We start from the raw sequence: 21642 nt of genomic DNA, 5'->3' as shown, positions 1-21642 counted from the left end.
TGAGCAGCTCATAAAAATGAAACTTTCTGTTACACTCTGTCCATCTATTTCTTGCTATGTCAGCAGTGTTCCTATAGTACTGAAGTCTAGAAAATATAACTCAAATTATACTTAGGATTAAAGCTAAGGCTAGAAAGATAATTTTCTTTAAAAGGCTATAGGATTGTAACTGATATCCAAGTTTCCTCATCAGGGTAGCAATTTCCCCTGGCCAAATGCTTATTTTCTGCATTTAGAGCAGAAGAAATCTCTGCATGGCTCATGAATGGTGCAGCATTTCAATTTCTCCTTCCTTTCAATCTAGGAAGCAGTCACGTAAGAATGGTCTCTAAGGATGACACTTAGCTCTGTTGGAACACTAAATACAGTTGATGTCTGTCATGCAGTAACTACTACTCCACTACTGTCACTGAGGAGGAAAAACCAAGCTCCATATACATATCTACATTTTAGTTGGTTGCTTCAGGCCCACTTCACAGTCAATGAGGAGAAACAGACATTTTGAGGCTATAATTGGCCTCATCCCAGGCAAGATAGCCATCGATAAGCTACAAGATCTGCACTCTAAATAAATTATGTAGACACCTAAGGTTCAATGAGGCAGTATAACAGCCAGTGGCCAATGTAACTGCAATACAAATACTTCTAGGATATGAGTACCAATCTTCTAATAAAAACCATGATACTCTTAGCAGGAAACAGTGTAAATTGAGTGATTCAGTTCTTTGGCCCATGAGCTGACTTTTATACCAGATAAACTTTTGGGTCCTATTGTGAGGAAGCGACCATATATATGATGAGACTATTTACAAACAAGCCTAGAGGAATCATTCTTTATTCAGTGTAACTTCGTCACACTGGGAAGAAGGAGCATTTTTTCTACTTAATTGAATGTAAGTTTCATTACATCTTAATTTAATTTAATTTAAATAATATTTTATTACATATTTAGAAAATAAAGCAAATTTGATTTGTCAGCTTAGATGATTATGGATATGATTTAAAAACACAGGAACATTTGATTCAATGCTTAGTAATGACAGAAGACAGCTCTCTGTAGAACAAAGCAGATCTTTGATCAAGACAATAAATTTATTGAAAAAAAAGGTGGAGAACTATTTCTGAAGGACAAGAGAAACTAAATGGGAAAATTACTGTCATCCTTTACCAACGATCACTGTTTTAGAAGAGGAAGAAGTTGATGGCAGGATGCATCTTGATTTTCAGCTTTATGAAGAAACAGCTTGTGTTCATAGGTTTGAATTGGGTGCAACACTTTTTGTCTCTCAAAACATATCTGAAATCTAGCAAACTTATTGCATGACTGCCCCTAAATTCAGTTCAGGACTGGAAAATAAATTCCATTATTAGGTAAAAAATTTTCCTAATTATTTTTGGCATACGCCCAAACCCAACCCTCCCCCCCCAAAATTAAAAAAAGATAAACCTTCTGGCATCTTTAATAATTCCCTTTAGAACAAAGCACTGAAAGCAGAAGTAATATAATCCAGAGCTTTGAGTAATCTCAAAGTAAGTATACTTGGACTTTCAGTAGTTATTGCAACATGTGAAATATTCCAGCTTTTCTCGGAGTCTTCTTGAAATCAGCTCTGTCCTTGAGGTGTCAGATTAACACTCCACTAAGAAGACAAATTGTTCATGGGCATGCTGGACATATGAGAGCCATTAGACAGTGTGATCTACATTCTTGAAAAATGAAAAATTCTAGGCAACATTACATTTTATAAATGCAAGATGTTTATTATTACTGCACTAGCAATAAATGTTTAGAAACTGGAGAGGGTTCACAATGATTCTGACTAGGAACATATGAGGATGGAGCCATCGAATTCTGGCATGAAATAAAAGGTCTGGAAGCTATTATACATTTAGCCTTCTATGAGTATTTAATTATATCAATAGGAGAACACAATTTCTGTTGCGTGCTTTGTGATGAATGTCTTCATTTATTCGTGTTACAATGAATGATAGATGAGTTCAAGCCAGATGTGGAAACTCATTTGCAATTTACTTAAATTATTTTAGTGAAATCTCTTCTAAAGTTCACAGGACACCTCACTGAAGTCATTAGATTGAATCTGATAGGTAAAACTTTATTTCTGCTTGAGGAGTGAATTTTTTATTTGTTTTTTTGCTAGGCTTTATGCAGATAAGTGGTTATAAACATGAAATAATGTGTGGTTAACTGCTTTTTAGATATTAATAAAGTCTTTAATGAGAAAATGGATTTGAGTTTCAGAATCTCTCATCCAGCCTGTCATAGGAAAGAAAATAGTTGTTTGGCAGCTTAATAGCGCTCAGTTTAGCTTAATAGATGATTCTGCCAAAAAGAATTTATTCCAGGTAGGAAAAAAATAATGTCTTGATTACAGAGGAAATATGTATCTTCAAGGGATCTTTTAAAGGATTTTAAAAACATAATGACACAGAAATTATGTGACTTTTTCTTGAATTTCAGTCCAATAGGATTCTTAATAATTTTTATTTTCACTGATAAAGTGAAAACATACTTCAGATTTTGTTGTGAAGGTGTGTTCACTACATTAGGAAGCATAAAAGGTGACAAAGGAATGTATGGTTAAGAAGCTATAAAATGCAGGGGGTAAAATTGAGGAATCCTGATCTGCTGATGGTTTCGCTTATTTTTTAAAAAGTATTGATGAAATCATTCCAGTTTTGTTTGTTCCTACATAGTGGGTGTGTCCATCCTTTCATTTTTATTATCTTAGACTGTTTTAGATTGTTTATGCATCATTGCACTTTATACACTTCCAGCAGACACAGGGGAAAAGTTAGCTCATTAACACAGCTTTTTTTACCTTGTGGCAAGTTTGGCATTTCAGATTCTTTCTAATTCTCTCGGGACACAGAAAGTTAAGCAGATACTATTGCACTGGAGTCTCAGAAGGAATTTATGTGCAATGTTGTTATTAAACCTATGGTATTCAAACACATAAAGCTAAAGGAAAGAGAAAGAAGAAACAAGATGAAATTTTCAACCCTTTTTACTATGTGGAGTATTTTTATATCTTTTTTTTCTTTTTTTTTTTATCCTACAACCTATCCTAAGCTGAAAACCAGACAATAAGGAAGGTATTCCTAAAGTTGTAACTTGAACATTTACTATTTACTGAATTCAAGTCTCATGCTCAAATGACTACTACATTTAATACTTTCTAGCTTCAGGGATCCAGATTTATGAAGGGTTTCCAGTTTTAATACCCAGGATTCATCAGTGTTTCAAAGACTAATTATAAGTACTTAGGTTAGGAACATACATTTCTCCATTTATTCCATATGCCATTCAGATACTCAGATACTGAAGTTTTGTTCATAAAACCTCATAATGTAAACATGCAATATGCTTCTGATTGCCACTGCTGTATTTACAATTTTCTCCTGATATCTTTCTTGCCTCTCTGCCATTTTTTATGTAACTCTTTATCCAGAAATCCTAAATGTCTTTAAACAACAGAGGGATCTGACAGAATCAGCACGACATAATGTATTGCCTTGCATGTCAAAGGCAATGTAAGTTGGAAGTACAAGTAGGCTAACTTCAGAAGACTGTTTTAGCAATGCACACCAAAATACAGTGTCTTTTTAGTAATTTATTACTGCTTGGCATTAGAAGTTCTGTGTGGGGGAGTTGTTAGGTTTGTGTGTGTTACTGTGTTACTTATGATGCTTATTCTTTAACCCAAACAAGGATGTATTCTAGCCTACTTTCCTATTTCTTTTCATTGATTTTGACAGATTGCTGTCTGAGAAACATTATCTGTTGTGGAAGACTATGTCTTGCATTTCATTCCTGCTCATGATCTGTAGGGTAATATTTTAAATATCATTATAGTGCATTTGTGCATTCCTCAGCTACAATGAGGTGGAGTATGGGGCATATCAGCACAGAACATGTCACTACCATCCATAGAAATCAAAGTCAGTCTCACTTTTCTTTCAATATATTAAAAATAAGTCTCATTGCTGGAAATAATGCAGGCCACATTGAGTTTTCATAAAAAAATCATATCTCAGCTGGGCAGAATTTGACCCTGCCACCACTCTCTTTGCCTGTAGGAGATCAGAAGTAGCTCATCAGAGCTTTAGGGACAGCATGAAACTCCCATCTGTGGTCTTCCCAGATATGCACATCCTGCCATACTCTCACTTCCAATGCCAGTACTGTATTTGTGTGTCTTATTATGACACATACAAATGAGGATATTGAATTACCATCCCACAATTCAGTTACATGGATAGCTGGACTGCAGATGACACTTTGTTAATAGCCATGAACCAATAGCCAGAAGGCTCATAACAGTGATAAGCCAAAAACAGATGGAAATGGAGGTGTAAAATCAGTTCACAAGAAAATTGCATGTTCTTCAAAAATAAATGTTTATATCTGCAGGTAATTCTCATTTGAACAACATGGCTAAATGGGAAAAAGATACACTGTAAAATCCCTGTCTCTAGTAGAGGTTCCTACAGTCTAACTGTACTCTTATCCTTCAGTATTCAAAGTACTTGAAATTAATTTTTGTAATAATGATTATTATACATTATCTCAGACTTAAATTTTCTTCCATTTTTCATCTTCCACCATCCCTATCCTATCTGATCTCCCTATTTTTATTTTCTGTGAACATACCTCTAAGACACTGTGATTTCTTAAATCAGAAAATCTTCTAGGGAGATGAATATACATTACTTGATTTTGAGACATAGATTTTTTTTGCAATTTCATTACTCCAGGATTTTTTTATCACAGTACAAATAGGGAATATTTCCTAGAATAAGCAAATAACCTTGTTTCTTACCAATGATGTTAGCTGTATTACTTGCTGATGTATTAGACCCCTCCAACTTAACTTTGCCCATCCATTTGCAGCTACCAATAATAATCAAACTGTGTATTCTAATGGTTGCAGGTGACAATAAAATTTTCCTTGATTTAATGGAAGAGGAAAACAGAAATATGAGAAATGAAAGAAGGTAAAAAAAAAAAAGTTTAAACCCTATACTATTATAACCAGTGATAGCCAGAATGTTTCCATGGCATCCAGTTGCCTTGTTTCTATTATAATACAGTCAATATGAAGCAGGATTGTTATCATTTCTTCCCCTTGTTCTATAGCTATTTGTCAAAGAGATGGGAAGTTACTGTGCTATGAATTACATGGTAGCTCAAGTCTACCATGTAATTGACACCGTTTTGTAGCGGCCCAGATCTGCATACCAATGAGATATGAAGAATTCCTTTTGGTTTAATTTCTAGTGGGCTGTGCAGACATGATGTATTGCTTACCTTCATTGTACCTGATTTCAGAACAAATGAACAAGCAAGTCTCTTAGCAGAATCATCTTTCAACATGAAGTTGTTTTGGTTTTAGTGATATCAGTTGCCATGTCTTTCGACAGAGCTGATTTGGTTTTCTCTTTATTGTTAATACTGAAAGAGATATGAAGCCTTATTTTTTCATGTAGTTCTCTGACTAGAATTAAACAATAAAGAGCAATTATATTTTTCATACTAGCAAAAGAATTGAGATACTATTAGTGGAAATCCACAGCAAATCTTTTTTTTTCAGTTCAGCTTAACATGTTGGGGTTTTTTTCCTCTTGTTTAATTCTCTTGTATTGCACACATGAAGAAACTACTGCAAAATAAGTGATGAAGTTTAATAAAGTATTTTTCCTGTTTTTGTTGGACTGAATTGCAGTATAAAATACATTATTCCATGCTGTAATTCTTTATCTGGAATTTTCTTAAACAGTGCTATGTTCAAAGTGGCTATTCATCGCTCAAGTTGAAAATGCCTCAGCAAAAAATCATTTAACCATACAGTCAATCTTTCCAGCAACATTGTCTTAACTAGTAAAGTTTAATTTTTTAAAACAGCTTTAATTGTAAAGCCAGACTGCTTGAAGCAGATTTGTATTTTAGAAATGAAGCAGCAAGTTTTACACACTTTTGTTTAAACATTTCTCCATTACATCAGCCTTAAGACCTTTTAGATCTATTGGTTTATGAAGGTAAAGTATTTTAAAGAGATACATTATAGGCAGTGACATCAGCTGCAATGGACTTCATTCAAAATGATGTAGAGAGTATGTCTGCTGGAAACCTATTTCCAAAGAGACCCATCTTGGCTTATAAAACCAAATAAAAAGACTGGTATTTTCCATCGGCTTATGGAAATGGTATGATGGAGAAGAGACAGAACAACTATATAGTGCATAAGATTTTCTCCTTCCGTTTTCACTTCCTGTTCAGTTTATTTAGTTTATTTAGTCTTCTGTGCTGACATCTGTGAATGAGTGAATAACAGTGAAGATGAATATTCAGGCAGACTGTGTCTTTTTTGGTGGTTAAATATTTGTGAAGGAATTAAATAGTGTAAGAGCAAGCTTTTGGCAACAGTATTTATAAAGAACAGTATCAAAATCAAGAATAGACAAACAAGATTCTTGATGTTGCTTTGGTCTGTTCTACTGCTTTTATGGAACTCATACAATAATAACTACTTAGCTGAACATGGTTTAATGAATTTTAATTCATCAAAAATGTATAGCCTACATAGATCACAGCTAGAATTCATTCTTAATTACACTTATCTAAAAGAAGAATCTGGTTTCTTCATGCAAGTAATTTACAACCTATTTCCAGTTCACATCATGATTATATGCTTATTTTTCTTTTATGAATCCCTGAGATGCCTATTACCTAAATGATCAAGAGTGAAAGGTTGAATTAAATGGACTAAACTGTAGTTACTGTTTTTCTAGTGGAAGCATTAAATTGTTTGGGATGTGAAAAAATTTGTACGTTAATAGAAATATAAATGTTTCTTCATTATTGCCTATTTAGAAGGAAAAGCTCAAGAGTTGTGTGCCTGCTTTATGGAGAAATAATTGAAATGAGGAAAGGATGATCTCATACAGTATTAAGAATCTGGCAACAGATTTTGACTGGCTCATGGTACTTTTTTCTCCTGTCTATGTATAATATTTTCAGACAAACACTTTCTTACTTCCTCCCGTGCTGCTTCTTATGTTACTTATCAAGATAGTCAAGACTATGCAATTTTCCCCTTTCAAATTCTTAAAACTCTGGCTTTTGTGCTTAGTAAAACATGTCATTCTTAAACATTTTCCTCCTGTCTCCTGGTTTTTGTTTCAGCCCATATTTTCCTTAGGCCATGCACCATAATTTTGTGTGGCTGCCTTTGTACCTGTGTGTTTTTAAAACATCAAGGACCTTGATATTCCATTTATGTGGTATTTTAAGTGATAGCATTGAAACAGAAAATGCATAAACAAATATGATAAAAAAAATTTAAAGCTTCTTTATATCCTGAGCAGGCAGAAGAATGTGGTTTGACAATAATATTTTTCTGTTATCACTCTCCTATTTGGAGATACTAAGCTGTAGTCTAGGTAAACAAGTGCACACATTATTTGATCTGCAAAACAGGAGTAAAACTTTCATTACAGTTTTAAGAATAGATTGCTGCAAATAAAGGACTGTGATTTCCAGGGGAAGCTGGTGCTCTGCTCTTCATATTTCAAAGCAATAAGGCACCAAAACACAAAGATTTGAAATTAAGGGCTGCAAACTGCTATATTAACATGCAATCACTGAGGAATGTCCAGATGAGTTCCTTGTTCCCACCTTGCCCCAGCATATTTGCTGAAGGATGGTGCTGTATTTTCACAAGCTTTAAAGTCTGTGTGTGAATAATGCATTTACAACAAGCCCTAAATTACAGCACTCTGAGTATCACATCTAAAATGCAGAAAGTTGTGTATTTCCACCAATATTGATTCAAAGTTTTTATTCAGCCCTCTGCAGAATCACTCAGTCGTTTCACCAGCAACCTTGTTTCTCTTTCAGAAAATTACACAAGTAATGTATGTCACTGAACCAAGAATGATAAACATTGATGCTTCCCCAATAAATCCTGTGTTACTTTCTTAAGGTTGACTGATACTGTATTATGAACAGCTTTATTACCAGGGCAAAGTTCCATGGATAACAGCAGTGAACTGTCAAAGATACTGGTAGAGAAATAACAGTAGGCTTACATTTACAAAGTGCTTTTCATCCCAAAGGAGGCAACAGTACTTTTCAAAGCTGATACAAAAGAAACACAGCAACATCTGTTACCAAGTATGACCAACTAAGAGGAGGACAAAAAACTTTGTGACACTGTGCAATGTCCTCCAGGATCTTTAATGACTGCAAATGAATTGCAAATACACTTTTTTAATGAAGAAAAAATTAAGTAAACTCTTCAGCACTGAAAATAACCATTACAATCTTAACTGGGATTAGTCCAATGAAGTGGCATCTCCTAACCATATCATGTGCCTTAATTCTGAAGCTTTTTTTAAAAAAATGAATTCTAAGAAAAAGATGAGGACAATCTATTACAAAGATACTACAATTTCTCCTTCTTGAGAGAAATGCAGAACACAATTCTGCTGAAAAAATGAATCTGGTATGTAGTTCTGGAGATGTGTCAAGAAGTCTTCTAGATGGTGTTGACATGCAACAGGTATAGATTCCTAAATACACTGCTCCTAAATGTGTATATGAATGCATATCTATATATCCTCAAACATCCACACAAATGCCCATTCAGCCACTTATGGACATACAACCATATGCATATTTCAAATTCTATGTGTACCTATAGTACCACAGAATCACAGACTGTCAGGGGTTAGAAGGGATCTCTGAAGATCATCACGTCCAACCTCCCTGCCAGAGCAGAACAAAAACTAGGGCAGGTCATTCAGAAATGCATCCAGATGGGTCTTGAATGTGGGAATCAACTTAGCTGCAGGCAGCTCAGGTCTCAAATTGGAATTGTGAAGTTGTAAAAGAATGTAAATATTTATAATGAGAAAGAAGAAAAGGAGGTAAATAGCAGGTGTTGTTTTGAGACTTGCCAGCCTGCAGAAGGATGTTGCCACCTATCAGAAAACAAGCTTGGATGGGTGGACAAGAACACAGAACCAATGAAATGTATATATATGAGCATGTACAGAAGAAAAGATATATAAAACTAAGCCTGCTATAAATAAAAGTTGTCATTTTCTGCCAACAAATGGAAGTTGTGTCTTTGTAGTCTCTCCACACTTGAAAGTCTACAGAGAAAGAGAATCCACAACTGCTCTGGGCAGGGTTGCCCTGTCCCAGGGCTCTGTAACCCTTATAATAAAGCAATTCTTCCTCTTGTTGAGGTGGAGCTTCCTCTGCTCAATCTTGTATTCACTGCACCTTGTCCTGTCACAGGGCAGAATTGAGAAGAGGTTATACCCTCCATCTTTATGCCATCCCTCAAATATTTATACACATTTATTAGATCCCCACACAGTCTTCTCCTCTCCAGACTAAAAAGCCCCAGATCCCTCAGCCCTTCTTCATAAGGCAGGTGTTTCAGTCCCTTAATCATCATCATAGCCCTCCGTTGTACTCTTTCAAGTAAATCCCTGTCCCTCTTGAACTGAGGAGCCTGCAATGCAATACTCTCGGTGAGGTCCCACTGGGGCAGAGTAGAGGAGGAGAAGAACTTCCCTCAATCTGCTAGACACACTCTTCTTTTAATGAGCCCAGGATACCATGGGCCTTCTTGGCCACAAGGGCACACTGCTGTCCCATGGGTAACTTGCTGTCCACCAGGAATTCAAGGTCCTTCTCCATGGGGATGCTCTCTAGCAGATCACCTCCTAACCTGCATTGGTTATTGCACCTGTATTGGTGCATTTTCTTAGTCCTTCCCAGGTGCAGGTCTCTACATTTTTTCTTGTTAAACCTCATTAGGTTCCTCTTGGCTCACCTCTCCAGTCAGCACAAATCTTGCTGAATGGTCACACAGCCTTCAGGTGAATCAGCCAGTCCTCTCAGTTTTCTATCATCATCAAACTTGCTGAGAAAACATTCTGTCCCATCATCAAGGTCATCAATAAAGGTGTTGAACACGACTGGACCCAGCGCTGATCCTTAAGGGACTCCAGTAGTTACAGGTCTCCAGCTGGACTCCACACTACTGATCACCACTCTTTGGGCTCTATTGTGTAGCTAGTTCTTAATCCATCTCATTATCCATTCTTCTGTCAAATGTTTCCTGAGCTTGTTCACAAGGGTCTTAGGGGAGACTGTCAAAAGCCTTCCTAAGGTCAAGGTAGACTACATCCACTGGTCTTGTAGCTATCCATTCAGTCACAACATCACGGAGGCCTATTAGATTAGTTAAGCATGATTTCCCCTTGGTAAATCCATTCTGATCACTCCTGATAACCCCCTTTTCTTCCATGTGCTTAGAGATGACCTCCAATGACATCCGATTAGCTCCATCATTTTCTCAGGGATGGAGGTGAGGTCTGTAGCTGTCTGCATCTTCCTTCTTTCCCTTCTTGAATACTGGAGTGACACTGGCTTTCCTCCAGTCCTCAGGCACCTCTCCTGATCAGCCAGCTCTCTCAACACTCTTCAGTGCATCCCATCAGGGCTCATGGACTTGTGTATATTCAACATACATAACTGATGTCTAACCCAGTGTTCATTGACAAGTAGAGAGTCTTTCCTCCTCCAGGATTTCTCTCTTATGTCCAGGGTCTGGAGTTCATAAGGGCTGGTCTTAGGAGTGAAGACTGAAATAAAGAAGGTATTCTGCAACTCTGCCTTCTCTGCATCCTGTTATCAGGGCTTCTGTCCCATTTAGCAGTGGGCCTACATTTTCCTTATTCTTCCTTTTACTACTGATACATTTGAAGAAGCTTGTTTCCTTTTAGTTTCTCTGGTAATTTTAGTTCTGAGAGGGCTCTGGCCTTTTTTATTGCCTTCCTGCATAGCCTGACGATGTCCACTATAGTTCTCCCAAGTGACAGGTTTCTTCTTCCATGAGCTGCAAATTTCTTTCTTCCATGATACTTTCTTCAGAATGTCCCTGGTATCCATGCAGGTCTCTTACCACCTTTACCCAATTTTTCACACAAAGCAGTGCACCTATCTTGGGTTTGAAGGAAGAGGTATTTAAAAATTGCCTGACTTTCTTGGGCTCCCTTTCCCTCCATTGTCCTAGCCCATGGGATTCTTGCAAGCAGATCTTTAAAGAGTACAAAATTAACTCTGTGGAAGTCCAGTTTTTCACATTAATGCAGTTTTTCATCCAAGGATTTCAGAGTACTTTGCAGACATTATCTAATAATCTCACCACATGGGGTAAGTAAGGGATATTATGGAGCTTGAATGCTTGTCCACTGACCTTGAGGGAATTCTGGTGTTTCTGACCAAATTCTGTCAACTTCTGGCAGGCAGGTGAAAGCATAGCAAGAGAAATGTGGAAACAAAACCAGCCCTGCTTCATGCCTTCTTGCTGAAGCAGGATCACACCAGCTGAGGCCACAAGTGGAAAAGGCATTTGAATGCCAAGCACATAAAAGCCCCACAAAAGCAAACATCCTAATTAGCAATGGATGGGAAAGCAAGCATGAAATGAAGTGGTCAGTTTGATCTTCAGAGTTATCATTCAAGACTGTGACACTGAGATTATACAATGTCATGCAGGTAACACAAATGTTAAACAAATCACCCATCTTGAAATTTCTTAAACTTCGACTTTATAGCTTTAGGATCAGATGTGGTTTTGATATTTATGTTTTTCTTTGTTAGATTCCCTAATGAATGTAACAGTCTTTACCTTAGCAGGAAATCTGGACTGACCATTTGAGGCCTGTTTTCTTTATATCTTCTGGCTCACAGGTTTGCTTTTAGACACCTAATAAATCATTCACTAACATCTAAGAATTTGACAATACCTCATCTTAATAAATTCACTGCTAAATAAAGGACCATAAAATGAATAAGAAGCTTGCACTATTTCTCTTTTTATGATCTAAAATGCCTGCTCTTTTCAGGGCTCTTTTTCATCAGGTGTTCTTCAATCTTCAGTTCCAAATTTACCTTCATTTGTACTGCAAATGTCATTGCAATTAGTAATTCCAAACCTTTCTTCCTCTGTACCATGGGCTGTCATATATTTTACCCTGTGTCTCTCTACAAGTCAGACAACTGCTGGCAGCTTTTTGGACTGGATGGAAACTCTTAGGCACTGTCAAACCTTGTTATACCTAATTAGTAAAATCACACCTTGCTTTCATTTGGTTGGAAGGCAAGACAAAGATAATTGCAGATCATGGCCAAAAGAAAACTCTGTGGGGCCTTTATTGCCCTATGGGTTACATGGGGAAACATTTAGACCCCATGTGTCAAATTTACACCTGAAGGGACCATATCCTTTCAGCTTGTGTGAGTAATATAGGTGAAGGAATATGGACACAAACTTGTTTCAAAAAATATTTATTTCATTCATAGCTGTGTAAATGAGTCATGAGCTCACTGAAGACAGTGCAGCTGTTCAGTATATTGGTATCATGGAAGTGGAGTTTGACCCAAAAAGCCTACATGTGTCTTAAAAAGCATGGGAAATTTAATTCATAAATAAATTACAGCCAATCAAACTGGCATTCCCTTCTCCAGTAAAATATTCATGTTTGACTTTCATAGAATTCCTCCCAGGCTAAGGTAATAGAGGCTGTTCAGTTGATTTCCCCTCTCAATAATACATTCTGAGGGCCCTACACTACCAGTCCTCAAGGGAAAAGAGTTGCTTACATACTATATTTGCTAGAATTAAGATTGTCCTCTGAATAACTGGTGAGTATAAAAAGCAGACTAAATTTTCTCTTTATCTTCCATGGTTTCATTAAACCACATTGACGACAACCCTGAGGATTTTGCACGCATTTCCTTTAAAACAGTCATTAAAATGAATAAATTCATAGGTACATCTAAATGAAGATGTAAACAATACCTTAAAAAATAGGAAAGGAAGCAGAATTTTGCCAAAAGAACAACACATCTCTGTTTGTATGTGTAAAGACTTTTGTGTCTTTCTTAGAATATTAGGATAATTATTTTTTTAAACCGTTTTTAACTATTGCATTAAATGTAATGCTAAATATTCCTTTTGATTTTATATTAGCTGACATTTATGTCTTAAATAAATAGCATACAACGAAAATTATTTCATTCTTCTTAGGTGACAGAATCCTAAAGGAAACTCTGTGGCCTACTGAGATGTTCTTTTTTTGGCTAGACTCTGTAGGGAAAATAGTTTCTGAAGTATGGTGCAGATCAGTGCTGGTAAGAATCAGGATTTTACTGACATTTTCATTGACAAAATCATCACAAAAGAGTGCTTGGTGATCTGTCATTACTAATCAATCACACAAAACCCCATACACCAAGGAACAGACATCTACTCTGTGATCAGAGGGCCATAAGGTTTAGAAATAAATGGGAAGAAAACAATGTCACAAAGGTAGTCCATTGCCTCCACTAATGTGGTGACCATTTAGCTGCAATAGTTCTAAGTAAGTGCAGTTTTAATGGATTTCAAAGGAGTGGATGAAGATTTAGGACATAGTATTATGTACGGTCAGAAAATCTCAATGTTAAAAAGCTACCAGGCAGCAACTCTCAGGTACTACACATTAACTGGGTGCTGCAGAGGTGATTGGTCTGGTCTTGTTCCTATATCTAAAATCTACACCAAGTTCTGGAATTTAATTTCTTGTGGAATGTGAAAGTGGGCTTGTGAAAAACGTATAAGTAAAGAAAAAGTCATCTCCCAAGAACATTGGCATGTTTGTGTCCCTTGTTTCTCCCTTCTGAATCTTTACCTTCACTGCAGATGTAGATTTTATCTCATTATAGGTTACAGAGATGTTGCACCTGCCTGACTAGTGCATCGTGACGTGCTTAGTTCCTCCCACGAGATGGAGCAACAGAGCTTGATCTCTTGACATTGTGTACCTCTACCCAAATAAAATAAATTTTCCTACAGGTGTGGTGGTTGGCAGTCACCTTGCATAGGTAGTCCACCGTGACATGTATCTCACACCTAATCAACTGAACTATAATTGCACGTTTTGAATTTCTCCAAACTGAGGAGTCTTTTATATAGTCTAATAAATTTGGTCAGGTGCTAAGAATGATACAATCTACCATCAGACTAGTAGTCATGAACAAAGAAAAAAAAAACAAAACAAAACACAAAACGTGACTCTGGACATACAAAATGAGCATGAAGTACTTTTATGAAATTTGAAGTGATGAAATCAGTGATGTCGGTGCCAGACAAAGGAAGGGAAATGAGACAGAAAGCAAACATTTTCCTCATCTGCCTTACAGCTTCCAGGCCAGTGTTTAGATAAAGTCTCATGAAGCTTCAGTTCGGGCATGATAAAAAAACTCTGAACTCAACAAAAATCAAACTTTATACCAGCTGTTAAGAAGAGGAATGCTGGGGGAAGAGGTAACATCAAATCTGATCTAAAAATCAAAAAGTATGGTGGAGAGAATTTCTGGAGTTCTCAGTAGGAAACAAGTGTATTGTCACAGTAGCTGTGTACTGATTGCATTAAGAGTCCTAGCAAAGTATATGAGTGACTTTAGTCCATCCCAGGTTAAAGAGCAGTCAAGAAGGCTCGTCCTAAACCTGGTTTCCCCAGGATCAGCTGTAAATTCCATATGATAGTCAGCTGTTAGATGCTTTAGCACGCTGTATCAACATTTGTTTTCAGCCCCCATGCTGATGTTATTTTCAGAATGGAATTTCAGTCAAGCTACAATGTCAGGAAAACAGGCAAAAACCAACAAATGGGGAGGATAAGCTTACAGACAAGAGGTAAATATAAGTTAAAAAACCTAGATGATTTAAAAGTTGGAGAACAAAGAAGATAGAATGACATACTTTGGGATGATATTTCAGTATTTCATTACACCTCTTCATTAAAGTCTGACTTCTTTTCTCATATATGTCAAAGTATAGAAACAGGTCCTTAACAGGTCCTTAATTCTCACATCTTTAGGTTTCTACTTGGTTTGACTTTTTTGATAAAAGGAACTTAAAAAACCCAATAAATTAATTAAACCAACTGAGAACATAACTGACGAAGAGTGAATTGCCACCATGCCTCACCTCTGTCAAGAACCAGCTAATGAGCTACATACATGTATTCTACCTTATATTGACTGGGGTTGTTAATATACACGGGGATATAAACATGTAGTCTGTTGTAAGAGACATTTCATGTGTAAAAATGGCCACAAATTCCCAAAGAAGGAAAAAAAAAAAAGTTTTATCCCTTGTTACATAACAAAGGTATTGATAAAACAAACACAACAGTGCTTGATGTAATTAAGAGAGCTTCAAGTCTAAGGAAGCAAAACACTGATTTTTAAATTTTCTTATTATTTTTTAATTAGGAAACCTGTGAAGCTTCTGGCATGTTTAATGAGGAAATTGAGAGTTTCTACAGAAGAAAGGACAAATTTTTATGGGCATCCTAAAAGACTTCAAAAGAGAAAGTCTATGAGAACTGATGTTCTTCAGGAAGTCCACTGAGATGAAGTCTCTTCAGTGGAGAAATTATAGTTGAAAAGTGAGGCATATGGTATGGATAAAGAATGAAACATTGGCAACCACCTAGTCATGAAAGGAAATCAAAACAGCTTGATAAGGGAAAGAGAAAACCAGAAAAATATTATGAATTTAGTACAAGATTTAAATAATTGGAGCATTCTTTTTCTTGCAGTTCCTCCTATCTATCACTTCTACCTTTGTCTTTTTGTAACTGTATTATCTATTTTGGCTCTTAGGAGAAAATTCTTCTAGTCACACTTTAATCTGGTTGAATTAAATATGAGTTAGGTGTCTGGGTAGCAATAAAGTATTCATTCCTCATGCAAGGTTGTAAAAAAATCTAAGCACTGGGGCACTAGGGCACTAGCAATTGCACCATCTACTGACATGTTCTTCAGATTATCTTAAGAGTGATGGACTGAATTCCATCCTCCATTTCAGCTGCATGAGCCAGATGAGGAGCTATCCCTGCAAAACTCAAGATGAAAATATGTTGCAGATACTGATAGTAGTTAAGAAAGGCATTGGCCATGAAGTGAATCACTGGGCTACATATTTAAGTCTCAGTGATCTCAGTTTTTTCAGTAAATAGGTAATTGCTTCTTTCTTTTCACTTGTTTTTGAGTATGCTTTTGTTTTGTTGTTTTTTTGTGGAGGTTGTCTGAGTTTTTTCTGGTGGGGTTGGTTTTTTGGGGCTTTTTTTTTGCTTGTTTGTTTGGGTTTTTTAAATGTTATTACTATCTTGATAACAAAGGGGTGTGTGGAACTACATTATAACTGAGAAAAGAAACTGTGTTTGTGTTCTGTGTTTGCATGACCACTAAGAAATAAATTAGTTTTATTTCAAGTTTGTCCTGATTTACCCTGCTTTTACGTTTTCAATTAGATATTATTTGGTAAAAACCACTGCAGTAACTGAACAATTCTTTTACCTATCAGAAATTAAAGTCATAGTGCAAGAGTGTAATTTTAATGTTTGCCCTGGGAGTGAAAGTCCACCAAGAAAGGTACAGTTAATTTAACAGAGCTCATAATATATACTCAGTTCTTAGCCATGGGGACTTGACTTTAAACTGTCTGAAGGTCAAGCATATAGAGGCTGCTACAGAATCCTTCAAGAACCTGAGCCACATCACACATCTGCCACTCCTCGCTTAGAACAATTCAGCACAGTTAGGAGCCTTCCTCTAAATAGAGGCTGAAGATAAAGTAAACACAGCAAATGAATTACCCTTCTCCCATTGGAGAGGTCACATTCAAGGTTCACTGCTGATGCAAGATGGTGAAGCTTGCACCAGTGCCCACCTGCTAGGGATTAAACAGAGAGCTACAGTCTCCAGTGCAATCAATGCCTAGTCTTTAATGGGCTCGAAATTCATCACCGGAAGCTCTGACAAGCCCATAATCCATTCATTAATGTGTGTTAATATGTGCCCTGTGGAGCTGTCCTAACTTAAAAACAAAAGGCACGAAGTTCACATGTGTTATTTGGAGCAGGATGGAACAGGGAACCCTTAGCGCCATGGAGAGTGAAACGATTGCAAAAAGGGTTTTATTGCATGTCTCCCAGCAGGATGTTTAGAAAATAAAGATCCAACACATGCTGCAGCAATAAAGCAATTGCTTCTTGGCCAGATCCTGACTGTGCTATGCAATTGTTCCCTTGACTTATTTCAAATGGATAAACACTTTTTCTTGTGTGCATCAACCAAGTGTACATGGGTTCAAAAAGGTTACAAAGAACAAGCTCTGATCCTGTGTACTTTTGGTTTTGGAGAAAGCCAAAGTGAATGAAGACAACTAGCCAGAAAGTAAAATGCTAAGACTTTAGCCCTGTCTTCTTTCAGCCTTACAAATGAAGAAAACTGACCCAACACAAGGTTCACGGATGTCTCATTCTCCAGGTGACACAAAAATGTTGATGATGATGCCTAAAAAAATCCTTCACCGCTATATGAGGTCTCTACTTATTGTAGGTAGCTTGTGCCGTAGATCAGAGACACATCTGAATGCTAATTAAAATGACTGAAAGTATGAAGATCCTGAAAGAAGTCTGCATAGGCATAAACATGTAGGCAAAAAATGAGTAAAATAAAAGATGGACATGAGGAGCCAGCTCTATTCCAACTGACACTTTCCTCTAGATCTGGAAAATGTAACCTTTTTTGTTTTTTTTAAATTATTACTATGGTTTCATATTCTTGTTATGGATTGATAATATTTTAATTAAAGTTAACATTTCCTGAATCAGCAACTAAAAAATTAGCATCAAGTTATAGGTAATTAGCTTGAATTAAATCGTAAAAAATTTGCGTAAACATTGAGACTCTGTACTATATTTGTCCATATAGTAATTTCATGCCATTATTAGGAGGCAGTCTACAGAAATTGTTAAAATTAGTTTCCCTATACATTATAAGATATGAACTTCAATAGGGACTTCAACAGAATAATAATGCATCCTACAACATCTGGATCATTTACATCATTTTTTGCCAGTTTCGACTATCATCTTCCAAAGTAAAGCATAGTTTCTTTCATGACATTTTCCTTACTCTTTAATAAAATTATCCAGAAGACAATATTGAGAGAAATAGATTAAGAAGTCCGTGGAAACATTATGAAAGTCTATTTTTGGAAAAAGAAAAAATGAAAGGAATGGTCCCAGCAAAAAGTTCTTTTAGGTTCTTTCCTTATTATAATACGTTACTTTATTCCAGGCTTCAGATTCTTTTTAGCAAGAAAACTTAGGCACTGTCTATGATGTTTCATGACAACATGCTTCTGAAAGCCTTGAAAAGCTTTGATAAGCTAAGTTGATAACTGTCCGTAACATTTAAATTTCAAAAACAAAGGCTCCTCAGAGGCATCAGTTGTGTTAATCTCGTTGCTTTATGAATAAACTGGCTGAAACAGTTTCTCAGGATCTAAGATGTAATCAAAGTAAAAGAAAAGTTGACTGTGACTCTGAAGATTTAAACTGGAATTACCTAATAAAAGACTTCCGTAAGTTGATTCAGGAACTAAATGAATGGAATCATATTCTGCCTCTCAATACATTCTACAGAGGGAACCTGGAACAATTAGCAACCTAAAATAGATTTTCATATATACGCCTAACAGCACGCAGAATAGTTTTGAGAAGAGACATCTCTGAGGCCAGACAATGGCAGAGAAGAATCTCATTTATTTTCACAGTGTTCACTTATACATTTGGATGCTCTAATATGTGAAATTTATCACTTGCTTTTTCCCACCTCAAGTGGAAAGTTCACATGCTGCCATTTAAATCAGCACTGTGGCAGACATCAGTCTTCTAACCAGAATCCTGTGACAGTGACTAGCAGAACTGCTGCTAATCACAGTAGATTACTACCATACTACCTTTTGTATTGAAGCCACTAAATGAACATTAAATAGTTCAATTCTTGCTTTGTTTCTCCTCTTTTTGATGCTCTGCATCAAACTAAATGTAAAGGGTATCTGTGATGTAGACTTCATTCCAGCAGCCACTCTGGTGAAGACAGACGCAAAGAAACCATCTATCTTCCCTGCAGTCCTGAGCTTTTAACTGACTTCTCTGTACTCTGGAGGGCTAGAATATCTACTGGCTCCCTCTGCAATGGTTCTGATCTATCAGGATAATTTAAAAGATTATTTTTTTTTTTAGCCTTTCAGGTTTTTTCTTGATCTTCTTTTATATCTTGCCTTTTAAACCTTACATTCTTTTATGTTACCACCATTTGTCCTAACTGGGCTGTGTAACCTCTCATTCTTGCCCACATATTTCAGCTATTTTATCTGTTAGTGTTTCCTTTCAGTTCTTTGTATATATTTGTTTTGAAATGTGTAAGTAACCCAAATGTTTACTGGGTAATTTTCGTGATTATTCCTTGGGTTTAATTCCCTAATTTTTTCTTTCAATTATTTTTTTAATTATCATTTTTTTTTAATTTTGGTATCATAAATCTGATTCTTCATTTCATGTCACTGGAAAGCAAAATAGATTTGACTACAAGTATTATCACTGTTTTTAACAAACCATACTAGCTTATGGCAAATTGAACAACGCTTTTTATCTGGTGCAAGATTGAGACCAGGCTGTTTTTGTGCTTAAATTCAGGGTGCACTGTTGAACTAAAGACATCATTCTAGCCATGTTCTGTTCTTACTTTACAGTTAATCAAAGCATGTCTAATTAATAAAAATTGACAAAAAGAGGACTCCATAAAAAATCATGAAGTTTAAGAATCTAATCCTTATTCCCTCTGCTATCAAAAAGCAAAAAAAACCCCAATCAAGTGAGGTAATGTACAGGGAAGGTATTATAGAATGGTTGTGGTTGGAAAGGACCTCAAAGATCATCCAGTTCCAACCCCCTGCCAATGGCAAGGACACCTCCCACTGGACCAAGACTGCTCAAAGTCCCGTCCAGCCTGTTGATGAACACTTCCAGGGACAGGACATTCACGGTTTCCTTGGGCAGCATGTGCCAGTGTCTAACCCTCATAGAAAGTAATTTCTTCTTAACACCTAGGCCAAATCTACACTCTTCCAGTTGAAGGCCCTTACCCATTGTCCTTTTGTTACATGCCCTTGTGAAAAGTCCCTTCCCAGCTTTGTTACAGACTTCCTTCAGATACTAGAATGCTGTTATGAGGTCTCCTGGCCTGGACAACCCCAGCTGTCTCAGTGGATCTCCATAGCAGAAGTACTTCTGCCTACTGATCATCTCCCTGGCTCTCCACAGGATTCACTCCAACAGTTCCTTGTCCTTCCTGTGTCAGGGTCTCCAGAACTGAACACAGTATTCTACAGGAGTAGAGGGGGGGAGTAGCACCTCCCTTGACCTGCTGGCCATGCTTCTTTTGGTGCAGCCCAATCTATGTTGCAAGTATGTTTTCCCAGCTTATGCTGAGGTTATCATCAACCAACAGCTCCAAGTCCTTTTCATCATGGCTTCTCTCAATCCATTATCCAAAATCATTCACGTATTTGATGAACAAAGACAGTACCCCAACCAAAATTCTTCTAGGAGCACATAGATATTACGGTTGGATACTGTGGCTATTAGATTGTTTCTGCAATACCATATATTATAAAAAAATTATATTATAAAAAAAGGATTGAAATCCAAAGCAATATGAAACTTGCAAGTCTATTTTCAGGGTAAGGTGAAAACTTCAATAAAAAAAGTTAATATATTTGTAGAATCTGAACAGTAATCTAAAACACTTAGCTTGCTTTCTTAAAAGTAACAGATACATGAGCACTCTTGTGTTGCTGTATCATCACTACTGGAGTACCCTGGAGTGCCTCTTCACACAAGGCCAAGTCAATGCACAAAAAGAAAAAAAGCATTTAAAAAAAAGCATTGGTGTTTTTATTATTTAGTCTCTATATTCTCATGTTCACATATATTTTTGCTGGGGTTTAGGTCTTCTTTAAAATTTATTATTTTTTTTAAATATTTTATTGAAATTACCCACATGCATCTTTAAACAGAACAAGTAGCGGTATTTAATTACTCTACAGTCTGTATTTACACTAGCATAAAATATGTATAAAAATCTACTAACTTAACTCAATAACTTTGTTCTTTCTTTGTAGCGCATGGAAACATTAAGTATCTAAGACAGGTCCACACTTACTAAAGCTTACTGTAAAAAAATTAGGTTTCATTTACACAATACAGTGTGATTTAAAATTAATCTATTTAACCATGACAAATATTTCCCATTAAAATTTCTTTCTAATGCAAATAATTCTCAGCACAAACTTTCTTGATAATAAGGCTGTCCTTCACTGCTCTGGGAGCATAGTTTTATTGCTTAAGCATTTATATAAGCATGATTTATTTCCTTGATGTTCTTTGAAGATGATTGCCTTCTCTAAGCATCAATGCAACAAGGGAAGAAGTGGTTGAATGTCATTTTCCAAAGCTAGCTGCAAATGCAAACTCTTATTAATAACAACCATAGAAATACTACAATCTCCTCCATGTATCATGACAAAAGTCAATTGAATAAAAAGACTGAGACATCTCCTATATATGACTAGCATTGGATTTTCTTTTGAGGTATGGTTTCCAGAAAGTTCACTTTTAGAATGGAAGATGGCA

This window comes from Calypte anna, chromosome 1, assembly GCF_003957555.1.
Source record: "Calypte anna isolate BGI_N300 chromosome 1, bCalAnn1_v1.p, whole genome shotgun sequence".
Taxonomy (NCBI): domain Eukaryota; kingdom Metazoa; phylum Chordata; class Aves; order Apodiformes; family Trochilidae; genus Calypte; species Calypte anna.
This window is presented reverse-complemented; position numbering follows the sequence as displayed.